Source organism: Dendrobates tinctorius, unplaced genomic scaffold (assembly GCF_039654945.1).
Source record: "Dendrobates tinctorius isolate UK_male_01 unplaced genomic scaffold, ASM3965494v1 ptg000158l, whole genome shotgun sequence".
Taxonomy (NCBI): domain Eukaryota; kingdom Metazoa; phylum Chordata; class Amphibia; order Anura; family Dendrobatidae; genus Dendrobates; species Dendrobates tinctorius.
Window position 1 is genome coordinate 23,027,274 of NW_027361825.1, and position 19,213 is coordinate 23,046,486.

Here is a 19,213-nt window from a genome sequence, read left to right on the forward strand (position 1 = left end):
TGCTTATAATACTGTATGGAAGATGATGTGGTGCCCATATATTGCACTATACCTCTTTTTTTTTTTTTATCTGTGCATCAGGAATTGTGGCATGTGTTAAAGGGCCCCATTAATATGCTGTCGCCCGAGGCCCACAAAAACCTGCAGCTGACCCTGGTGACAACGCAAATCAAGATGAATGCAGGCTGCAGCTGTGACAGGGCGCTCTGCTCTGTGACAAGCCATTCGTCCATGTTACATAGCAGTTTTGTTAAAGGGAATCTGTCATCCCATTTTTGGCCTATAAGATGCGGCTACCGCCATCAGGGGTTTATTTACAGCATTCTGTAATGCTGTAGATAAGCCCCCGATGTAACCTGAAAGATAAGAAAAACAAGTTAGATTATACTCACCCGGGAGCGGTCCCGGGTCCAGTCCGGTCCGATGGGTGTCGCGGTGTGATCCGGCACCTCCCATCTTCTAGAGATGACGTCCTCTACTTTGCTTCCCGTCACGGCTACGGCACAGGCGCACTGCTCTGCCCTGTTGTGGGCAGAGCAGAGTACTGCAGTGCACAGGCACCGGACCTCTCTGACCTTTCCCGGTGCCTGCGCACTGCAGTATTTTACTCTGTCCTCAACAGGGCAGAGAAAGTATGCCTGCGCAGGAGCCACGGCAGAAGAAAGAAGGAGGATGTCATCTCTGGAAGATGGGAGGTGCCAGACTGGACCGCAACACCCACCGCCCCCACCCCCCCGTGAGTAAAATCTAACTTGTTTTTCTTATCTTTCAGGTTACATCAGGGGCTTATCTACAGCATTACAGAATTGCTGGAAGAAGTGATGGCAGTCTGCACTGGATGAAGATGAAAGACTTCAACTACAAACATCACCGGTGAGTCAGTGTGTTACTCGTACACTTACACTATATACTGTATACTGTGTACAGAGTTCCTCTGTATAATGTCACTGGTGATCACTGTATTACCTGTACACTCACACTATATACAGAGGTACTGTGTATAATGTCACTGGTGGTAATAAGAGTGTTGTTAGTATTGTGGTTTGTATTCATAATCAGAATTGTAGTATTCAGTCACTATGTGGTGGTAATTTGTGATCTAGTCACGGTGTGGCAGTATTTCTCCTTGTATGTGGTATTATTTGGACCCTATATGCTGGTAATATGTTATATTATTCAGTCACTGTGGTGGTAATATGTGGTCTGGTCATTGTGTGGCAGTATTTGTCCCTTGTATGTGGTATTCGGTCACTATGTGATCTGTTCATGGTATGGTGGTATTTGTCCCTATGATGTATTATTACTCGGTCACTATGTGGTCTGTTAATGGTGTGGCGATATTTGTCCATTGTATGTAGTATTATTCGGTCACTATGTGGTGTGGTCATGGTGTGCGGTGGTATTGGTCCCTTGTATGTAGTATTATTCGGTCACTGTGGTCTGGTCATGGTGCGGTGGTATTTGTCCCTTATATATAGTTTTATTCGGTCACTATGTGGTCTGGTCATGGTGTGGTGGTATTTCTTCCCTGCATATGGTAGTACTGATCTTGGCATAGTGGATTGTGTTGTATATGGTGGCCATTTGTTCTCTCTGATATTAGGAGAAGATTTTTTATTTCCATTAGAGATTAAATACTTGGTTCACAGCGGCAGAGATGCACTTACAGGGGTTTCCTGTGGAAAAAAGTAATCACCTCTCTTCAGAATAAGTGGTAACGTATTGATTGGTGGGGGTCTGACTACTTGGACCCATTCACCAAAATGTGGAACTTTTCATCCCCATTTGACTGGAGTGGCATGTCTGACTTGATCACTGATCCATTCTTTCCCTCAATGGCTGCACTTGTTTTTTTCTAGAAGCCCCAAAGATAATGAATGGAGGAGCGGTCAGACATCCCACCTGCAGCTCCATTTTAAAATGGGGATACGTGTCCTATCAACGATAAAACTTTCTCACCGGTAAAACTTCTGATCGGTGCAGTTTCTAATGGTCGGACCTAAGTGATCACCTATCCTGTGGAGCCCATGGATCGGTGATAACTTGTTTTAACCAAAGAACCCCATTAATGTAAACTACCGTAATTATACATCCAGTTATGGGGGCGCACGGTAGGTGTTCAGGAGCTGCCTGTGTTTTACAGCCGATGCTCCACTATAATGGGGATAACGACTGACAGATATTTGCATATAACTGTAGGGTGGGCCCCTAGAGTCTATTCCCTTGGTGGGCCCCAGACAACCCAGTCCGACCCTGGACAACCGTATTAGAAAATCGCAGACGTTACTTGATTTGAGGGGAGTTACACATTGCGTTAAGTTGGGAGCTACCTTTACATTGCATACTTTATTTTGATCAAAAAGTGCAAGCTGCAGTGGTCCTCATGGGAAATAGTCCATGTGCACCAGTGTGCGAGCACAAAGACCGCTTTATCTGAGTGTTCCCTTTATATAGAGTTACGATGCTGTTAGTTCAGGTCAGGACACTTGCGGTTCAGCCATAACACAGGCCCTAGCCATAAAATAAAATAATGGGGTGCCATTTTCTGTTACAGTATAAAGTCCTACAGTTTGTGAACAAAACAGCTTTTTCAGGTGAACTTCACTTAGCATCCACCTGAAAAAGCACTGCGAAACCGCTACAAAAAAATGAACATAGCGCACAGAAATGTAAAAACCACATTGCTGGGCACATGTTCAGTCTTTTCTTACTAGCAGCATGTTCATTCTTCAGGGGGCTTGCACTAGGAAGCCATTCACCGCTGCAGTGGAAAGAATACAGAAATGATCTCAGTGGCAACCTCAGAAAATGATGACAAAGCCGCAAGCGAAACCGCTTCAGGACACAGACCGTTGTCGGTTTCCGGAAGTGAGAAACGAGGGTATGTTCACTCTGAGTTATCTTTCAGAGCAGAAACTTAACAGTTTTGGAAGAGTTTTGGAGAAGGATTTTCCACTCAGTTTTTGCTCTAAAAACTCATCGAAAAGCTCAGTGTGCACATAACCTAATATGTCTGCAAAGTATTTTTTTTCTCTTTAACCGTGACATCTGCCGGGTTGTGGAATGCCTAATCGCCAACATTAAAGGACAGATATTATTATTACCACAATCATCTGTCCGCGCGGGGCCCCGGGAATGACAGCGATCTCTGAATTCTCAATAATTCTCCCCAAATAACTGTTCCCAGATTGCTATTTATAGTCAGATCCTGACCCCCTGACCCCTCCATTCTCCAGCCCGGCTCTCAGATGGCCGTAAGTGGGAACCATTTGCCCTAATTGAGGAGAATTAGGCTAGAAATACCCTTGTTAAAGGGGCGGAGAGAATTTTTTTTTTTTTGGCTCAGGCCGCCCGCTGAGCTATAGGGTAAGGGGCTCCATTGTGTACAAATATTAGATACTGCTGATTTTTTGGCCTCGCCGTCGTATCTATTTATTTTAGTGCATTTTTTCAACATTTTTGTAGCTTTTTTTTTTACTGTCGTTTTGTGGATTTATTTTATTTAACTTAAAATTAAGCAAGGAAAAAAAACGCTGTTGGTTTTTTTTCAAGCAAAAACTCTGGCAAAATAAATCACCTGGGCATCTTTTGAGTGCTCCCATTGAATTGTATTGTAAAGTACATACCTCTATAAAGCTTCAAATCCTCTGTATGAAAAGGATTGTCCAACTAGGGGACATTTTTTTTCCCTACCTAACTGCATGTGTTTTTGGCAAAAAAATCTTTAATGTAATTGGGTTTCATTAGAATTTTTGCTAGATTTGCCTTCTGCATTTTTCTTGTTGCCTTTTCTATTTGTGGCTGCAGAATGAGTCAACTGAGACTCTGTCAGTGAGCTGGTTCTGACAGTCCAATGGGAGATTTTGTAACTCTTTTGGCCTGGGCTACACCATGATTTTTTTGTACGCTCTTGGTTGATTTTAACTATTTAGCTACAGCTTCAGTCCAAAGCAATACATTGAGTTGCATGCAATTGGCTGGACTGCAGCTGACTCTGCTGCAAAAAGTTGTAGTGAAGCACAGGCCTTAACTCCTTCACTCCCGGGCCATTTTCTGTTTTGTTTAGTTTTTTTATTTTTGCTTTTTGCTCCACTTTTTCCCAGAGCCATAACTTTTTTATTTTTCCGTCAATGTGAGGGCTTATTTTTTGCGGGACAAGATGTACTTTTGAACGACACCATTGGTTTTTACCTTATCATGTACTGGAAAATGGGAAAAAAATTCCATGTGCGGTGAGATTGCAAAAAAAAGTGCAATTCCACAATAGTTTTGTTTGTTTTTTTACCATGTTCACTAAATGCTAAAACTGACCTGCGATTATGATTTCCCAGTTTATTGCAAGTTCATAGACACCAAACATGTCTAGGGTATCTTTTATCTAAGTGGTGGGGAAAAAAAAAGGTGCCATTTCCCGAGGCCCGTAGCGTCTCCCTTTTTCGTGATCTCGGGTTGGGTGAGGGCTTATTTTTTTGTTCGCCGAGCTGACGTTTTTATTGATTCCATTTTGGTGTAGATATGACGTTTTGCATTTTATTTCAGTGTTGTGGTGACCAAAAAAACATAATTCTGACGTTTTCATTTTTTTCAGTACACGGTTTACTGATCAGATAAATTATTTTTATATTTTGATACATCGGGTGTTTCTGAACGTTGCGATATCAAATATGTGCTTTTTTTAACCCCTTCGCACCCGAGCCTGTTTTTGCCTTCGTGACCGGGCCAATTTTTTCAATTCTGACCAGTGTCACTTTATGAGGTCATAACTCTAGAACGCTTCAACGGATCCTACTGATTCTGACATTGTTTTCTCATGACATATTGTACTTCATGATGGTGGTAAACAATTTTAGATATGATCTGCACTTATTTGTTAAAAAAATCAAAATTTGGCAAAAATTTAGAAAATTTTGCAATTTTCAAACTTTTAATTTTTATGCCCTTAAATCAGAGAGTGATATCGCACAAAATAGTTAATAAATAACACTTCCCACATGTCTACTTTACATCTTCACAATTTTGGAAACATAATTTTTTTTTTTTTTTTTAGGAAGTTATAAGGGTTAAAAGTTGACCAGCGATTTCTCATTTTTACAACAAAATTTGCAACACCATTTTTTTTAGGGACCACCTCACATTTGAAGTGAGTTTGGGGGGTCAATATGACAGAAAATACCCAAAATTGACACCATTCTAAAAACTGCACCTCTCAATGTACTCAAAACCACATTCAAGAAGTTTATTAACCCTTCAGGTGCTTCACATGAATGAATGGAATATGGAAGGAAAAAATAAACATTTAACTTTTTTTCACAAACATTTTACTTCAAAACCATTTTTTTTTTATTTTCACAAGTGTAAAAAGAGAAAATGAACCACTAAATTTTTTGTGCAATTTCTCCCGAATACGCCAATACCCCGTATGTGGGGCTAAACCACTGTTTGAACACACGGCAGAGCTCAGAACAGAAGGAGTGCCGTTTGAGTTTTTCAATGCAGAATTGGCTGGAATTGAGATCGGATGCCATGTCGCATTTGGAGAGCCCCTGATGTACCTAAACAGTGGAAACCCCCCACAAGTGACCCCATTTTGGAAATTAGACCCCCCCAAGGGACTTATCTAGATGTGTGGTGAGCACTTTGAACCCCCAAGTGTTTCACTAAAGTTTATAATGTAGAGCCGTGAAAATAAAAAAAAATCATTTTTTTTCCACAAAAATGATCTTTTAGCCCCCAATTTTTATTTTCACAAGGGTAACAGGAGAAATTGGACCCTAAGAGTTGTTGTCCAATTTGTCCTGAGTAGTGTTGAGCATTCCGATACCGCAAGTATCGGGTATCGGCCGATACTTGCTGTATCGGAATTCCGATACCGACTTCCGATATTTTTTCAATATCGGAATTCGGCATCGGAATCGGAAGTTCAAAGTTGATTGACAGACTGACGTCATCATGATGCGCGGTGTGTGCGCATCATGATGCGCCGTCATTTCGGGCCTTCCGGGGGTCTCTGCCGGCCTGCCGGGGGCTGTGTGGACTGCCCGGGGTCTGTACCGGCCTGCCGGGGGGCTGTGCCGGCCTGCCGGTGGTCTGTGCACCCTGTGGGGGTCTGTACCGGCCTGCCGGGGGGCTGTACCGGCCTGCCGGGGGGCTGTGCAAGCATCGTCCGATGGGACTTCAAGTCCCATCGGGCGATGCCTGCTACCATGACAGTGATTGACACATTAGCCAATGATGGGACAGTAGTAGTCCCATCATCCGGCTAATGTGTTAAATGTTAAAAAAAAAAAAAAAAAAAAAGATACTACATACATACTACATGCATGCTACATACATACTACATATATACTACATACATGCTACATACTACATACATACTACATGCATGCTACATACATACTACATACATACCACATATATACAATACATTCATACAATACATACATAGACATACAGTACATATAACATAGAGTAACATACTTACCAATACTTGTCACATTGTTCCCCGAAGCCATTGTCTTTTCCGGAATAAATATTAACATAACAAACCACAAAAATACTCACCCACGATCCGAAGCAGTCCACGAGTGTGTCCCACGACGATCTTGGGTAGAGAACTGCAGCATCAGATGATGCTGCCGTTCTCTACGGGCTGCAGGAATCCAATGACGGAAGGTAGGTATCCTTCCGCACTGTATTCCTCCGCCACTTAAAAAAAAAAAAAAGTCCCTAGTCTCACTTTATGCCATTGCTGCGTGGCAAATTCCCACACAGCAATGGCATAAAGTGAGACTAGGGACTTTTTTTTTTTAAGTGGCGGAGGAATACAGTGCGGAAGGATACCTACCTTCCGTCATTGGATTCCTGCAGCCCGTAGAGAACGGCAGCAACAGCTGATGCTGCAGTTGTCTACCCAAGATCGTCATGGGACACACTCGTGGACTGCTTCGGATCGTGGGTGAGTATTTTTGTGGTTTGTTATGTTAATATTTATTCCGGAAAAGACAATGGCTTCGGGGAACAATGTGACAAGTATTGGTAAGTATGTTACTCTATGTTATATGTACTGTATGTCTATGTATGTATTGTATGTATGTAGTATATATGTGGTATGTATGTAGTATGTATGTAGCATGCATGTAGCATGCAGTATGTATGTAGCATGCAGTATATATGTAGTATGTATGTGGTATGTATGTAGCATGTATGTAGCATGCATGTAGTATGTATGTAGTATGTAGCATGCATGTAGTATATATGTAGTATGTATGTAGCATGCATGTAGTATATATGTAGTATGTATGTAGCATGTATGTAGCATGCATGTAGCATATATGTAGTATGTATGTAGCATGTAGTATGTATGTAGCATGCATGTAGCATGCATGTAGTATGTATGTGGTATGTATGTAGCATGTAGTATGTATGTAGCATGCATGTAGTATATATGTAGTATGTATGTAGCATGTAGTATGTATGTAGCATGCATGTAGTATATATGTAGTATGTATGTAGCATGCATGTAGTATATATGTAGTATGTATGTAGCATGCATGTAGTATGTATGTAGCATGCATGTAGTATATATGTGTTATGTATGTAGCATGCATGTAGTATGTATGTAGTATATATGTGGTATGTATGTAGCATGCAGTATGTATGTAGCATGCATGTAGTATATGTGTAGTATGTATGTTGCATGTAGTATTTATGTAGTATGAATGTAGCATGTATGTAGTATGTAGTATGAATGTAGCATGTATGTAGTATGCATGTTGTATGTAGCATGTAATTTTTTTTTTTTTTTACATTTAACACATTAGCCGGATGATGGGACTACTACTGTCCCATCATTGGCTAATGTGTCAATCACTGTCATGGTAGCAGGCATCGCCCGATGGGACTTGTAGTCCCATCGGACGATGCCTGCACAGACCACCGGCAGGCCGGCACAGCCCACCGGCAGGCCGGCACAGCCCACCGGCAGGCCGGCACAGCCCACCGGCAGGCCGGCACAGACCCCCTGGCAGGCCGGCACAGACCCCCGAAAGGCCCGTACAGACCCCAGAGAGGCTGTACAAGGGCAGGAAAGGGTTTTTCTTATTCCGATACCGGAAGTCCCATAGACTTGAATGGGACTTCCGGTATCGGAATCGGCGATACCGATACTTTTTTTAAAGATCGGCCGATACCATCCGATACTTTGAAGTATCGGACGGTATCGCTCAACTCTAGTCCTGAGTATGCTGGTACACCATATGTTGGAGAAAACTACTGTTTGGGCACACGGTGGGGCTCGGAATGGAAGTAGTGACGTTCTGAAATGCAGACTTTGATGGAATGGTCTGTGGGTGTCATGTCGCGTTTGCAGAGCCCCTGATGTACCTAAACAGTGGAAACCCCCCACAAGTGACCCCATTTTGGAAACTAGACCCCCCAAGGAACTTATATAGATGTGTGGTGAGCACTTTGAACCCCCAAGTGTTTCAGTAAAGTTTATAATGTAGAGGCGTGAAAATAAAAAAATCATTTTTTTTCCACAAAAATGATCTTTTAGCCCCCAATTTTTATTTTCACAAGGGTAACGGGAGAAATTGGACCCTAAGAGTTGTTGTCCAATTTGTCCTGAGTCCTGAGTACGCTGGTACCCCATATGTGGGAGAAAACTACTGTTTGGGCACACGGTGGGGCTCGGAAGGGAAGTAGTGACGTTCTGAAATGCAGATTTTGATGGAATGGTCTGCGGGCGTCATGTTGCATTTACAGAGCCCCTGATGTACCTAAACAGTGGAAACCCCCAATTCTAATTCCAACCCTAACCCCAACACACCCCTAACCTCAGCCCTAGCCATAACCCTAACCACAAACCTAACACCAACACACCCATAACCTTAATCCCAGCCCTAGCCCTAACTTTTTTTTTTTTACTTTTTTTTTATTTTTGTCACAAGATCGCTGCACTGCGATCTGACTCATAGTAACGCCACTTCACCTCTGATCATCTGTCAGTGTGAGATCAGAGGAGAAGCAGCGTTACTATGTGAGAAGATCGCTGCCTGGCACATAATAACGCGACTTCTCCTCTGATCTCACAATGACAGATGATCAGAGGTGAAGCAGCGTTACTGTGTGACAAGATCGCTGCCTGGCACAGCTGTGCCAGGCAGCGATCAGCTGTGCCAGGCAGCGATCTAGTCACACAATAACGCTGCTTCACCTCTGATCAGCTGTCAGTGTCAGATCAGAGGGAGAAGCCGCGTTACAATGAGGGAGATCGCCGGGAAACAAGCAGCTTTCCCAGCGATCGCTCCCATTGGCTGCTGTGACGCTGACGTCATCGGGACCTGAACCAATCAGGTCTCGATGACGTTGGGGGTCCCAGCATGCATTGTGCACCGGGATCCCCGTGTTATAAGGTATGAGGGGGTCCCGGGGGGCACAAAACCGCCGACAGTAGATAAACGTCGGCGCTGCACAAAGCCCAGCAAGCGCCAACGTTTATCTACTGTGGGCGGTCGTGAAGAGGTTAATGGAAAAAAGGGAGGTGATTTGAACCTTTTATATTTGTCAAAAAATATTTTTAAAACCTTTTTTTTTTTTTACACTTTCACTTGCTTCAATAGTCTGAAGCTGCGATCTTCTGATCACTTGTGCTACACATAGCAGAGCTTCAACCCTGCTTAAAAAATGATTTTTAGCCCCAAACACATGCATTTAAGTTAAAAAAAAATTGTCTCCAATACTGGACAACCCCTTTAAGATATGAAAAGAATAAAATTGAAATACGTTGACCGTTTTGCAATGAAGAAATCTGTGCTTACAGCATGTGAAGAGCAATAAACGCTTTTATTAGTAGAAAATTGCCTGAACTGAGGTGAGACATAATTGACAATAGCTGATAACTAGCAGCTAGTGGGGACATATAATGATGTGACCAGTCATTAACTCGATCACAATTAGTTACGCCTCAGTGAGTGTAATACTATAGGTGACCACTAGATGTCCTCAGTCACACACCGCCATTATCAGAGTGCACAGCCTCGCATGACCACTAGATGTCAGTCACGCTGTTGTTAGAAATTTTCCGCTGATAGTCAATACAGATTTTTAGATCATGGACCCCAGCAGTTATCGTGTTGCAGCTGTGATGTGGACAAAAAGGGAGCCAACATAGCCAAAAGAAGCTAACATAACCTATTCTTTCTGTGAACTCCCTGGCAAGCTCCCAAATTGAGAATAATCAACACACGGGAACCTTCACATTTTAATTCCAAGCAGCTTATTATTGGTGTTAAAAAGCAACAACAAAAAAACTTCAAAAACTCAAAAATAAAATAATCCCTGCCATATTTCCACAATCTAATTTCTTGCTACATCCCAAGTATATACTACAAAAAAAAGCAAACAAATCTCTCCAACTATTAGGGTGTGTGCACACGCTGTGAATTCTGCTGCGTTTCCGCAGCGTTTTTGGCCCTGCGGAAATGCAGCAGATTCTGCTGCGTTGTACAGTACCTTTATTTCCTATGGAAATAAAAAAACGCTGTGCACATGCTGCGGATTTTTCTGCGCGGTTTTGCTGCGGTTTACAATCCGCAGCATGTCAATTCTTTTGTGCAGAAACGCTGCAATTTTACACCTCATCCATTATGAGGTGTAAAACCGCAGGCAAAACCGCAGATAAACCGCAGGACTTTAGTCCTGCGGATTTATCTGCAGTTTTCACTACAAAATCCGCAGAGCCAAAAAACTCTGTGTGCACATACCCTTACCTATTGTCCTCTTCGGTTCTTCATCTTTTCTCTCCCTCGTCTGCTCCTTACAAAACCATATCCAAGATTTCTCTCGTGCTTCCTCCAATTCTCTGGAATGTGCTACCCAATCAGTCAGACTTTTCTCAATTTTCAAAACCTTTAAAAGCACTGACAAAATCCATATTTTCAGAAAAGCCTACAATAACTGCTGCAACATCAGCAGATTCAATATCTCCTTCCCCGGTAAATTGTAAGCTCTTGGGGACAGAGTCCGCAATCCTTATGGACTGTGGCATAACTTGAAATTTGTGGTCCCCAATGCAAAATCTCCAACAGGTTGACTTGGTCTTGTGTTTTGGAGTGCTATCATGTTGGAACGTCCAAATATGTCCCATGCTCAGCTTCCGGGTTGATTGCAAATTTGCCACCAATATTTGCTGATAACATGCTGCATTCATCTTTCCTTCACCTTTGACCAAGTTTGGCTACTTTCACATTTCCATTTTGAAGCATCAGGCGCGATGCGGCGGAAAATGTAAAAACCGGATCCGGCGCCTGCATATATTTGGCTGTAACAGAAAGATGAAGGGCTGGAGAGCAGCACAATAATGAGGGCATGAGAACAACCGTGAAGCTGGTGGAGGGTCCTTGTAAGTTCAGGACTGCAGTTCATCAAATGGAGTTGGGGATATGATCCTGATTAAGGCTGTCCTCAATGCTTGAAAATATGGGTAGATACTTACCCATCATGTAAACCCATCAGGGAGTCATCTGATGGGCTCCAAATTCATTCTGCAGCCGGACAATGGCACCAAACATCCACCCAATGTCATTAAGAATTATCCTTAGTGTAAAGAAGAACAAGGAGTCCTGGGAGTGATGATCTGAACCCAACAGAGCACTGATCTCACATCATCCAGTCTGGGACCACATGAAGAGACAGAAGGGTCTGTACAAGCCTCATACACAGAAGATCTGGGGTTGGTTCTCCAAGATGTTTGGAACAACCTCCTGCCGAAATCCTTCAAACACTGTGTACAAATGACGAGAAGAAGCGATGAAGGCAAAAGGACGGTGACCAAATACTGGTGGGATTTACATTTCACTTTTCAATTTGCTAATTGATAAAATTGAACGATTAACACTTCTATTTTCGTAAGCTTCTTACTCTGCGTCATTTTTTCCGCACTTTTGCCCAGTAGTGTGTGTGTGTCTATATTGTATAGTATTTTCACCAGTATTGTTTTCCCATAGCTAATGGCATCCCTATATTTACACCGTGGTCATTGTATTGGCCGTTTTTTGCAATTCCCTGCGGAGATTTCCTAAAAACAAAAGAAGGCATTGGCTTGTGAGAAATGTCTTTGCTGGACATTGGACTGTTTTGTCCTGTAGGTTTTGCCCGGGTTTTGCGGCCCAGGAGGACTTGGTAAATAGGCTGCTGGGCTGGAATGGATTTCACACAGCGGAGAATAGAGCCAGCTGTTAGGCCTGGGCAGGTGTCTGCTCTCTGCTCCTTTCTTCTGCTCAAGAACTATCCCAGGAATTCAGCTCCAGTGAAGGAGGCACCTCCCAGGGGGGCAGAAAGTGACAGAGGGACTGAAAGAGACATGTCGGAGCAAAAATTCCTGCAAAACACAAACCTTTTATGTCAAATAGCATCTGGGGAGAAAAGAGCAAGAAGGCAAAAGTCAGTTACCATGAGTGTCCATGATTGATCCTACGTATCCCGTATCAGCCTATGGTCAGGATTATTGCATAGAGTATATGAACCATTGTGTAATAAATCTTACCGGGGATACATCATAGATACATCGGAGGTTCAACACAAATAATCAATATTACTATTTTACACTATTTTAATTATTAGTCCCAAAGTGACCAAAGCCTTCACGTTTTTGCTAGAGAAGAAGCAGATACAAAGAGAGTCTTCCTCTTTGGAGGACCCGGCACGTTTGTGCATTACATGGTCAGTTCATTGATTAGAAGTTAGAACCGGAATGGTGCAATGTTTAGTACTCCCTGTGGTGGCGCTGCAGGGAAACGGAACACTTGCTACCAAGTTACCCGATAGATTGGTGTTAATCACTGAGATTTGCACCGAGACATCCTCTGATCTGTGTATAGAGAAGAGAGGCTGTTACCTAAAAGGGATGATAGTGAGGGGAACCCTTTTAATATTGGCTGCAAAGTCGGAAAGGGCCATCTAGCTAATATCATTCCAACAGTGCGGCGGCAACTTACCTGGGAAGGCCCAAGACATCCTAGACTCTGCCGGGTGACTCCACGATAGGAAAGAGGCAGAATATGAGGAAGGGTAGTGCAGAAGAAATCAGTGCAGTTCTCAAATTTCTAAAAAAACAAAAAAACACTTTATTGACCTCCAAAGCATATAGTGTAAAGTATAATGATGAACAGACAAATTTAAAGAGCAATCTATTGGGCCACACATTGGATCTATAGTAGACATACTTTTGGTGATTAGAACCCACAAGGAAGGGGGCATATACTTTTTTCCCAACTCTGTAACCAAATCTATTATCTATCTACCATATCTGTGTCCACATTGCATGATATAATCTGCTCTATAGAATCTTCCTCAAATATTAGTATACTAATCTATGGTGAGAGTGGGACGCCGTCACACCAAGAGCTGTGTGGGTACTTGGTACCGGGCCCGATGAGCTTCAATGGGAGATGTCACGGCAGCTGTGACCCGGCCCGTGGCCCTGGGCGCCCATTGTAAAAGGTGTTGTTTCAGTGTGCTTATGGTAATGAAAGTTTATAAGTGATTCGTGACGCCACCTGTGGTGTTCGGCAATGAAGATGTAAGCCGACGCTGCAGACAGATCCTCTGGGACAGATGGTGTGGTGCAGCAGTGATGTTATAGCCCTCCACAGGCAGGGCTGTTGTCCCAGGGCAGTGTAAATGAAGTGACACGTAGATGGTGTAGTGTCAGGCGCAGAGGGGGTAGCAGTGCTGGACAAGTTGGTGCGGGAATAAGTGGAGGACACCAGGGCATGTAGTTCCAAATCTTTACTCACAGTCTGTTGTACAAACAGGTGCCTGCCTCCGTGCCGTGTCCTCCGGGTTAGGGACTCAGTCAACCTCCAGGCCAGATGGAATACTTTCCAACACTCCGCCAACATGTGTCTTTCTGAGCGTCTCCTCTTATAGCGCCTTTAAGTGAAGTACTCCTAGTACTGAGTTACACTGGAGTGCCTCTTGTCCGATGTTCTTATGAACTCTACTTGTACGGCAAACAGCTGTAGCCTGCTTCGGGGACTCCTAGCTACTAAGTCCCGGCTCACTATCCAGTTGCTGTTGTGCCCCCAAGTCTTGTGTGGGAATAAAGTGGTCACTACTTCTATTCCTCCGGTGTCTGCTGCAGGACCATTAGTATCCATACAACCTCAGGGAACGGGCCCCGGCCTTGCGCTTAGAACTTCTAGGAAGGGTTCTCTTCTAACCCGCGTCCTCTGTTCTCTTTTACTCCTCACGTTCCGTACTACTCTTCCTTTCTATGGAGAATCAGGCTTTCAGTCTACGTTGCTCTCTCTCTTCCTTTGCCGTGCCAGCAGACCCATGTCACTGGGATCTGCTGCAGCACTTCCATCCATCTATCCCTCTCTCCAGGGATCTTCTTCTCTCCAACTCTCTAACCAACAGACCTCTAATCCTAAACTCTTCCCGCTCCTTGTAATAACAAAAAGCAAAAACAGATATCCTGAACTAAAAAGTAAAAAATATACTGCAAATAATGCATAAAGGTAGTAATAATAATAAATAATAATAATAATAATAATAATGGTATTTAGTAAACATAATTTTGATCAAAATAATGCACAAGCCATCCCGCCACGTCACGGCAACCCTTGTGGGACAGTCCCTACTCTAGTATTTAAAACCTTTTCACTTGCCAAGTGACGTGAATGTGAATAAGGATCGAGCGGCTGAACCACTAGTAACAGCTTAGGCCAGACTGGATGGCTTTCCCAGCTCAGAAAAAGGGCGGTCACACCCATATATGCACTGAATGCACAATTTGTTTTTTATCGGCTCCTTGTAATGTAAACTAACTCCACCCACCTCCCAGCACGTTTCGTGTTCCAAGCAGGGAGCCACCAATGGGTGCTTTGCTATACTCCAAGCAGGGAGCCGCCGAAGGTGCTTTGCTACACTACTTTGTGGTGTGGGGTGCAGGTGTTGGAGTGTGGTCAGGAGTCTCCACCTTACCTGGATGGTGGGATACCACACCTCAGGAGGAGGTGCAGTACCTCTGTGGCGACTGAGCCTCAGGGGCGCCACAAGAGCAGAATACAATAATTTGATGTATGATATCATCATCTTAGTGACAAAAGTATGTGCCCCCTCCACATTACACTACATGAGCTTTTCTCACCTCCCATTCTACTTTTACATCTATAGACATTAATATGGAGTCAGCTTCTCTGCAGATATAACATCTCCACTCTTTTATTAACCCCTTTCTGACATTGGGCGTAAAGTACGCCGATGTCAGACTTCCTCCCTTTGATGTGAGCTCCGGCCGTGAGCCCACATCTTTCCCGGCACATGTCAGCTGTTTTAAAAAGCTGACATGTACCCGCAACAGCCGTGGGTGGAATCGCGATCCACCCGCGACTGTTAACCCATTAAATGCTGCTGTCACACTCTGACAGCCGCATTTAACACACACTTCCGGTAAATGCACTGGAAATCTCGCCCATCGATGACCCCCGTCACGTGATCAAGGGTCACTGATGGGTTGGCATGACAACCAGAGGTCTCCTACAGACCTCTATAGTTTTATCTTAAAAAGGAGAAAACGGAGTAACGGATACAAAATATATGCAAAAGTATAAATTTTATTAATACTCACATCAAGTGCTGACAAGTATACAAGTTGACTAAAATAGGGGGGATAAGCCCCAATGATACAACAATCAGGACAGACAAGGACAGGGTAAATAAAATGATACCAGTGCTCGAAATCTACATGGCACAACGTTCAGTCAGCCCATGGGCATTGCACATAACAGACATGTGTCTAATGGTAAAAGATAGTCAAATATGGCATACTCAATTAAATGTGTATTGTACATAGTTGTACATGTCTAGAGCGAAAAAAAAAAAAAAACATCCAGAGGGGTCAATGTGCAAGTCCAATGGACACTGAACATAAATGAATCAATGACATGTGGAAGGATTCTTACATAGTAAATAACATATGTATCAGCATATCAAAACTGCGCAATTGTGCCAGAGAGAACCCGGGAGACGACCCGCCCAGCGGTCCAAATGACCGAAGTGTGGAAACAAGTAAAGGCAGGCTGCTTACCGGGGAGCAGAGGAGGTGAAGGCCCATGCAACGACACCCGACGTACGTTTCGCGCCCGCCACAGGCGCTTTATCAAGGGAGTGTTGACTGAGGTGAACCACCATGTTTTTATGCAGAAAGACCTCCCACTTGAAAGCGGTCACATGGGGCAGGTCTACCAACCATAGGCAGCGGACAGAGCATGTGCAGTGCAGCTCACTCAAACCAGGAAGTGATCAATAGTATGGTCACAAAAAAAAAAAAAAAAATATGGCGGGACAAAACCGCACTCATATAAAAACTAGATAGCATCGTTACCCTAGACGCCTGCGCAGTGTATTGCGTTGACAAAAAGTGTCAGAGCTCAATGAATGATAAAGATGTAATCAGACCATAATAGCGGCGCATACTCAGTGCAACACCTCAGTCCTCCAGGAGATGGGGCAGGCGTCACGCGTCAGGGAAAACAGAGGGAATTTAACCCCGTGTATAACCTGAGGCGGGCAGACGCCCAAACCCATATCGGAGCAACGGGTGAGCGCAGGTATGCGCACTAAGGTCACAGCATAAAGAATCAGGAGAAGAAAATTAAAAAAAAAACAAACAAAAAAAAAACAAGTAAAAAATAAAAAATAAATAATAAACCAAGACAGACCATGGAGGAAATACAGTAAAGATAGTGACATCAATCATAATTGGGGCAAACAATATAAACACATTATATGATAGTGTATGCTACCAAAAATCCAGAACACCAGTAAGGATTGTAAAGGCACACAATAAGATTGATGCAACAGTCCAGAAAAACTTTTTTTTTTTTTTTTTTTTTTTCTTTTCCCCCTTCTTCCTTTCTCTTCTTCTTATATAGTAATAGACGAGTGACCCGAACACGATGGAGTGTCCGCATTCTCCATAATATCAATATGCCGTGAAACGATGATGAAGGTAGATATTCTTTCCAGATCCAACAGATAATAAACGCAGGCGTGGGTACGGACATCCAGAATAGAGGGGTCCACACCACACAATGGTACCAGTGAGTCCACATGTAGCCAACACAGAAAACACAGGGAAACTAAAAAAATATATAAAAAGACAAAAAGTTAAAATCATACAAACCGAATGTTGATAGGGCCTAAAAAAATGAAACAATGGTGAGTGCAGCGGAGACAGCAGAAGCTATAAAAATGAGGAGAAACTCAGAGATTCGTTAAGTCCTTTGGGGGTCATAGTATCCAGGGCGACGATCCACTTAGTCTCTCTCTGGGCCAACGCCTTTTTGTAATTTCCAGCTCGGATTCCCAAGTGTACACATTCAATACCTCTTACCATGAAGGACCCCGGGTCACAATCATGGGAGGATCTGAAGTGACGTGGGATGGTCTTAAGGGTAGTAGGATCGACCACTGTCTTGGCCGCCCGAATGTCCCTAACATGCTCACGAACTCTCACACGTAATTCTCTTGATGTGAGGCCCACATATATCAGTGGGCACCCACATGTCGCGTAGTATATGACATTAGTACTACTGCAGGAAATGTGTTGTTTGATGTGAAAATCTTTTTCACCATCGGAGGACTGAAAGGAGGAGCAGCGAAGGACATTCGGGCAGGCAACACAGTGGCCGCAAGGAAAACACCCCCGAGTTGGACCAGTAGATCCAAAGGGGTTCGTTGTCGTCGCGATGTAATGGCTCTTGACCAAAAAATCCCTCAAGTTTCTACATCTTCTTGAAGTCATCAGAGGACGGTCACCGATAACTGGCCCAGAGATGGCTCCGAGCCAAGAATTGCCCAGTGTTTGGCCAAAATGCTCCTCATGTGTTCCCATTCATGATTGAAGGTAGAGATGAAACATATTGGGGCAGATCCACCTGACTTAGCAGATCTCCCAGTATTATCACGCCTCGGATAAAGCAAGTCCCTACGGGCAGTAGCCCTGGCTCTACTGTAACCCTTTCGTATGCTCCTGTTACTATATCCCCGGTTGCGGAAACGAGTCTGTAGGTCCCTAGCTTATGGAGTCCATTAATATGGAGTCAGCTTCTCTGCAGATATAACATCTCCACTCTTTTATTAACCCCTTTCTGACATTGGGCGTAATAGTACGCCGATGTCAGACTTCCTCCCTTTGATGTGAGCTCCGGCCGTGAGCCCACATCTTTCCCGGCACATGTCAGCTGTTTTAAAAAGCTGACATGTACCCGCAACAGCCGTGGGTGGAATCGCGATCCACCCGCGACTGTTAACCCATTAAATGCTGCTGTCACACTCTGACAGCCGCATTTAACACACACTTCCGGTAAATGCACTGGAAATCTCGCCCATCGATGACCCCCGTCACGTGATCAAGGGTCACTGATGGGTTGGCATGACAACCAGAGGTCTCCTACAGACCTCTATAGTTGTCACAGTGGTTGGTGCTCATAGCAAGTGAGGTATTCTGCTACATAAAGGCGAACTGATCATCGCCTGTATGTAGCAGAGCCAGTAGGGTTATGGCAACTTCTAGTCTCCCATGGAGACTATTGAAACATGCCAAAAGTGAAAAAAAAATGATTTAAAAAAAATATATAAAAGTTTAAATCACCCCCTTTTGCCCTCAAAATCAAACAATAAAAAACATTCAAACGTACACATATTTGGTATCGCCGCCTTAAGAATCGCCAGATCTATCAATATAAAAAGAATTAGCCCAATTGCTAAACGGCATAACGAGAAAAAAGTCAAAATGCCAGAATTACGTTTTTTTATTGCCGCAACCTTGCATTTAAATGCAATAACGGGCAACCAAAAGATTGTATCTGCACCAAAATGGTATAATTAAAAATGTAAGCTCAGCACACAAAAAATAAGCACTCGCCCAACCCGAGATCATGAAAAATGGGGGCGCTATAGGTATTGGAAAATGGCGCAATTTTTTTTAACCCCTTTCCTACATTAGACGTACTATTCCATCCATGTGACCATGTGACCTGGGACCTAAGTCCCAAGGACGGAATAGTACGTCATAGCGATCAGCGAAGCCCCCCCCCCGTGGGGAGCGCCGCTGATCGCGGCTGGGTGTCAGCTGATTATCACAGCTGACACCCGGCACTATGTGTCAGGAGCGGTCACGGACCGCCCCCGGCACATTAACCCC

General features: G+C 43.7%; 1 protein-coding gene across 1 annotated transcript in view; it reads right to left on the reverse strand.

Moving 5' to 3' along the window:
- Window positions 1–13,103, reverse strand: part of LOC141051955 (26S proteasome non-ATPase regulatory subunit 8) — a 65,928-nt gene extending 52,825 nt beyond the window's left edge. The window contains exon 1 of the mRNA XM_073549109.1: window positions 12,996–13,103. The gene's annotated coding sequence lies outside the window, so the exon portion shown is untranslated. The remainder of the gene's footprint in view (window positions 1–12,995) is intronic.
- Window positions 13,104–19,213: the final 6,110 nt, after the last annotated feature.